The 6736-nt window shown below is 47.2% G+C and overlaps 1 pseudogene; it reads right to left on the reverse strand.

Annotated features, from left to right (window-relative positions):
- Positions 1-521: 521 nt before the first annotated feature.
- On the reverse strand, positions 522-2367 carry LOC136480660 (uncharacterized; annotated as a pseudogene).
- Positions 2368-6736: the final 4369 nt, after the last annotated feature.

Genomic DNA, 6736 nt, shown 5'->3' on the forward strand with positions numbered 1-6736 from the left:
AGGGTTTTCTTTATTTCTTTTCCTTTTCTATTTTCTTTTCTTATTCCAAAACCAAATTCAAATATGAAACTAATTGAATTCAAATATTATTTCAAATATACTTTGGATTCAAAAATAGGATAAGAACTCTTCGTAGGTTTTCAAAAATAAACTTTACAAATTTTTTTAAACTCTTTTATTTTCCAATTCTCTTTTTCTTTTCTTTTGTTCCAAAGCACTTTTCAAACTCATTTCAAAAGCATTTGAATTTATTTTGAATTTTTGTCAAAACCACACAATATAATAAATCCAATGCAGAGGCATGAATGCACCAAAAATGTTTCTAAACCTTATGATGAATATTAATATAATGAAAAATTTTCTTTTTTATATTTTATGTGCACAAATATTCAAAATTAAAGGATTTTAACTATTTTCAAAATTGAAATTTTTAGGGTGTTACAAGTCACATGCAGCATACCGTCGTTGCCGACGGTGATTGGACCAAAACAGGATAAGGGTTGAGAAGAAGGGAATTGAAGTTACCGGCGTGGAACCGTCCGAGGAAAGTTTGTGTACAGGCACCACGGCGTGAAGTTGGGCAAGCTCTCCAGCATCTTCCACTTGGCGTTGGGGTCCTCGTCGTTGGCGCTACCGGTCCACGTCGGCGTGGAGTACTAGTAGCGGCTGTGCGTGATGCGGTGGAACTCCTGGATGTCCTTCTTTTTGGCCATGTCCGTGGTGTCACGGAGGTGGACGGAGAAGATGTCGCCGTAGGGCCTGACCGAGTGCGTGAAGTGCGGCAAGGTGATGGGGTCAGCGGAGACCGCGGCGAGGTCGGCGGTGAAGACGATGCTCGCCATGTCCGGGCTGAGCACGGGGTGGTTCACGTGCCCGGCGATGGTGCGTGCGCTGTGGATCACCCGCACGGGCACAGGCACATGGCCCTTCTTGATGTCTTTCGCGTTCACCAGGTACACGGCGAAGTAGCCTGGGTCCTTGCCCTTGACAACGTCTGCCTCTGGCCTGCCGGAGGCGGAGAAGACGATCCAGTCGCAGCCCTCCCTGGCGACCAGCTGCAGTGGGTGTCGGTCCACGCTCCGTCGGTGAGCGGCACCACGCCGGCGGCCTCTCCCTTCTCTGCGTCTATGATGTAGAGGTTCTTGTGCTGCCTCTCCCCTCCCGGCACCCTGTTCCTGCTGGACCGGAACACGAGCTTGGTGCCCTCGGCGTTGGGGACGGGAAGGCGTAGTTTTACACCTCGTCGGTGAGCGGGAAGGTCTCCAGGTTCTCGTAGTCCTCCCTGGACACGTTGGGTTTCCTCATGATCTGCACCGGCTTGTCGATGGAGAAGGCCGGCCCTTCGCAGGCATAGAGCTTGTCCAGGTCGTCGTTCTGGTTCCACGACGTGGAGAAGACGCTCTTGGACGTCCTCACCTTGTACACCACGCGGAGGCCGCCTCTACTGTCGGCGAGCCACACGGCCTTGAATTCGTTGTCCACGAAGGCTAGCTTCTTGCCGTTCTTGGAGACGGACGGGAACACGCCGGTCACCCTAAAGAGCCCCACGTCCGCGTGCGACTCCGGGGGCTGCACCTTGTCGAATCTCCACTGGATGCTCGTCGTACTCCTTTGGACCTTGAGTAGCTTGTCGGTTCAGCAGCGGTGGTAGCCGACGCGTCTTCCTCCGTCGAGCACGAAGGGATTGTAGTGGTCTCCTTCAGGCCTCGTCTTTGTCACGTTCCGGATCAGAACGAGACGGATAACTGGAATTGAAGAGAATTCGGGGTAGAGATTAGCAGGGAATTTGGGGCAGAAGCAAGAACAGCAGTGGGGCAGTTGAGACGAACAACAGGTTCAGAGTTTCAGTTTGGGATTCAGTTAATCGATGATCGCAAACACTCAGTTACATGGGCTTATATACATGCCCTGCCACCGCCTTTCCTAGGCCCAACTAATCAAGGCCCAAAGTGCCAACTAAACCACACTGTCTTCCATCGCAGGCCTACCAGCCACTTGTCGCGCCATCCCTGCCTATTGTCGGACAATCTTGAGGCTTACACTTCCAGAACACTCGGCAAACGGCACTCAGCGTACACAGAGTCGACAAACATTTCTTTGCCGAGTGTTTTTTGTCGAGCACTCGGCAAAGATTTTGCCGAGTGCTAAAACTGACACTCGGCAAAGACTTATCGAAAAATATAAAAAAAAACCCACCGCCGCCGCCGCCACCACGCCCACCGCCACCACCACACTGCCGCCGCCGCCACGGGTAAAAAAAACACAGCGGGAAGAGGAGGGAACTTTGAGCTCGACGTTGATCACGCGGCAGAGTAGCTTGGAGGGTAGATCGTAGAGGCACATCTGGTTCGCGGCGACTTGGTTCATGGACGCCTCCACCTGAGAGCCCCCAGCACCCAAAATCAGCGCCCAGAGCAGGGGAGCAAGCTAAAGCTCCAGGGGAGCAGAGCAAGAGCAGGGGAGGAGGAGGAGATGTACCTGCTCGATGTGCCCCTGGGACAAGCAAGAGTGTGCAATAATAATATCATCCAAAATAATAACAAAAATATAGAGACAATAGCGTGGTGCCACAAAACAAAAATACGGAGCAATAAAAACCAATAAGACCTAACCAGCAGAGCATCATTATCTGCCCTGCTCGATCAGGCACTAATGCTCCGGCCGCCGTAGCTGTCTAGAGTTGATTAGTAGGGAGAGATGTGAGGGAGAGTTCGGGGAAGTGCTAGACCTGTCGGTAGTCTTGCCCCGCTTGTACCTCGACGAACACATGTTCCTCAACGGATTCTTCCGCTAAGTGAGTGTTCGTGGTTCTTATAGTTATAAGTCTTTTGATTAACTAAGCTTTACTCTTATTTGCTTGCGAGTTCGTCGTCTGCTCCTGTAATGGATACTCTAGTAGAGGGCTCCTAACAGAGATGGATAACCATGTACAACACTAGAGTAGTAGTCGATAGCGTAGACGTGGTGTCTAGGATAGAGACTACCTTTGTTTGCCTTGTACCCACGGTTGAGGGGTAGGCAGCAGGTGGTGACCGCCCTGTCCATCCCTTGTAATCCCCCACATTCGGGTTCGGCATAGAGCTACAGGCTAGAATCGCTTGGCAGACCAGGTGTGCTCCGATGCCCGAAGTAAGCGTGTAATAGTAGAGTTTATCTATTCATAGACCCTAAAACCATAGGAATCCTTCTCTACCCTTTACAACTCTATCCTTGTGTTGTCCTTGGATGAATTAGCTAGACGAGTATCTCCGTTCCCTGTGGAAAATATGATACCCTAAATACCTCCGGATGAAATGCTACGACGGTAATTCTGTGCGCTTGTGGATTATTTCTATTTATGTTAAGAAATACCAACATCACCCTCCATACCTTGAGCCCTACCACACGCCTTCGTGGACCACTCATAGTACAAATGGCAATCTTCGCCCTCTACGACAGAAAGCCGGGACAACAGACTGTAACCAAAGAAAATAGCGACTGCCGAAAAGCAAATCCCTTTGGCAAAGGGTCGGCAAGAGAGACTCCAGTACAATTGTACTGCTAATTAAAGTAGCTCATCACCCTCCTCACTGAAGGAGAGAGAGCAGAAGCAAGCTGGAGGAGTCCCTCCGACTTCACAGATACACTACCACAAACAGGGTGTTTGCCGAGTGTCAAAAATCGGGCACTCGGCAAAGAAAGCATCGTACGTGATAACGTGCATGAAATATTCTGAAATTTTTATCATAGCCTCCACATACGATATCACGACATCTCAACAAGTTTAATTATTTTCGGACTTCGCTTGCTTTTTATAGAATTTAAAAACACTTCGCATGTAAGTTCGCGGTCATGTTTCGTGAACAAGATGTCCGAAATTTTGGGTCCGTTCCTGGATACGGCCTCACACTACGCTCAGTAACATGACTATCATTTTTTGAATCATTAAATTCCATTATTCGTACCACGTGTAGTTCAAATTTATATTTTTGAAAAAATTCAAGTAAACGAAATAAAGTAACTAAATATATCAAAAATCCCCAAATTCTAACGAGGAGTTCCTGGTACTTTAAAAGGGTTGCACAAAAAATTTGAAGGCCAAAAACAAAAAAAAAATTTGCCGAGCGCCGGGGAATGGCACTCGGCAAAGGGGGTCTTTGCCGAGTGCTAAGAATAAGGCCCTCGGCAAAGAGGTTTTTGAATTCTTTTTTAGAAATTTCCTCTTTGCCGAGTGCCTTCATAGGGACGCTCGGCAAAGGTATTTCAAAAAAAATCTATGCCGACGGCCGGATCGGGGCACTCGGCAAAGTTGCCTCCTTTGCCGAGTGCCTCCCTGATCCGGCGCTCGGCAAAGGGGCGGGTGGGGGCACTTAGGCAAATTCGGCCGGGCAGTCCAAGCCACACAGACAGACAGCCCGCGCGCGTGTCGCTCCCGACCAACGCCGCCCCGCACCGCCGCTCTCGGCCGTCCCCGCGCCGCCGCCCGCCAACGTCGGCCCGCCCCCGCGCCGCGCGCCGCCCTCCCCTCCCCGTGCGCCACGCCCGCCCCCGCGCCCGCCAGCCACCGGGCCGCCGCCGACGCCGCGCGCCGCCCGCTGCAGCCCCTCCCCGCGCCGCGCGCCGGCGCCTGCCCCCGCCCCCGCCAGCCCCCGCCACCGCGCCCGCGTGTGGCCGAGCGTGGCCAGCTCACCCACGCCGGCCCACCAACGCCGGCGGGTGGAGGAGGGGAGGAGGAGGAGGAGGAGGGGGAGGAGGCGAGGAGGAGGAGGAGGAGGAGCCGGCCCTGCCCCCCACTACGTCAAAAAGGGTTTTTAGGGGCGGTTGTAGACCATTTGTAGGGACGGTTTGCCCAGCCGCCCCTACGCAAGGGTCTCTACAAATCATGTATTTATAGGGACGGTTCCCAGACCGCCCCTACAAATCGATTTGTAGGGGCGGATTGGGAACACCATCCGCCCCTACAAATCGATTTGTAGAGGCGGCTACAGTACCAACCGCCCCTACAAATCGTTTTTCCACTAAAAAAATTAAATTTACAATTCAAATTCGACCAGAACATATATTTTACATGCACAACTCCATCATGACTTATCTTCATCTGCGATTAACACTGAGTCACGACAAGGGAGAAGCAAGAATGTTTGTAGTAGCAGAAATTAACACTAAGCTTAAGCTAGTTCTCTGTTTATATGCATAAGGATATAGAAGTAGGACACAGATAAATAAGCATGGAAACTTAACATAATTTTATGTCAATCCACAAATAAACATGGTGAAAAGAAGTAAAATATGAAGCCTATTGGCATACATGGCAGCTGGGAGAAGAAGGTTGATCAAAAGCTGTTTGATATCTTTGTTCATGTCAGGAGTAGCATCCACTGCTATTTTAGAAATGCTTAAGCATACCTGCCAAGAAAGAGGACACATGAATCTAATATTTAATAGGAACATCAAATGCCACATAATTGATTTGGAGATATAATGTTTTAGAATCCACTGGAGGTGCAAGATTACTTATAGAGGTTACATGTGAAAGTACAGTGTAATCAAACTCATCATTATAAGCATTCAGCAGTCGCAACAATGACGTCAGTGTTTGCTTGCAAGCAACAGAGAGCGCATATGAATCTTCCACGATACCTGCAAGAAGAATGTGACATCTTGTCAAAAACCTTGAAAAAGTATACAATAGCGCTAATTTTTTCTTATCTTTACCAATCTTATCCATTAATGAGAGCTTCTTTGCTTTGATTGCATTTACAAGTCCAGCTGCAAGTTCATCATCATACTTCACTCTATAAAATCCAGTTTGATCAATATTCAATTTGACCCAAATGTTTTGATTCTTCTACCCATCTGACAATCCGGATGTAAAAATCTTAATGGCTTCACTTTGTGCTATACATACAGACAGATGATGTATGAAAAGTAAGGCAAAGGAAAGAAACACTAATATTATCATGATAATATTAATATTATTTTGAAGTCAATATGAAAAACAGGTTCCAAGTTATCTGACTATAAGAAACTATTTGATGGTCCAAACAAACCAAGAAAATAGGGGTCCTAGAAAAAAGAAATAACGACCAAGTGACCTGGTCAGATACATCATATAGCTAAATAAAATAGAAATTGAAAAACCAACAAGTAATACATCACTGAAGACAAATATGAAAATAAAAGTTGTTTCAGCAAACCTGTTCAAGTTCCAAATCGTGTCCATTGATTTTTGCATAAATAACAGGATATCCTTGTTGCTTAGTCCATGTAGTCATCAAATCCTTAACAGGCTCCCCAGATTCCTCCTCAAGAACAGCCCATAGGTCTTCAGTCTTAGCATTCGAGTAGGCATACTTCTTTATATATGAAGCCAAAGCTTTCTAAAACAGTAAACATTTGCCAAAAAAGTTGGTACTAGAAGAATACAGGTAGGAACACAGCCAGATAGGCAAACATAATAAATTAGAAACATAACAAATGGTCATTTCACTTGTATGCAAACATAATAAATTAGAAACATAACAAATAGTCATTAATTATAAACACTCGAGATAGGATATGAACCCATTAATTGTATGAATGGTCTTTCATTTCCTTTTCATTCATATGAATCATAGGTGTGCAGGAAACATTAGACAATTACACTACACACATGGCATGCTAAATAAAGGGAGCGTTCATAATTCTTGCCAAAAGAGTTTGATCCTAAAATGGCAGCATTTGGAACGGAGGGTGTAGACGAGAATTGAAAAACACA

The sequence above is a fragment of the Miscanthus floridulus genome, chromosome 9 (genome assembly GCF_019320115.1).
Source record: "Miscanthus floridulus cultivar M001 chromosome 9, ASM1932011v1, whole genome shotgun sequence".
In the NCBI taxonomy this organism is placed as follows: Eukaryota; Viridiplantae; Streptophyta; class Magnoliopsida; order Poales; family Poaceae; genus Miscanthus; species Miscanthus floridulus.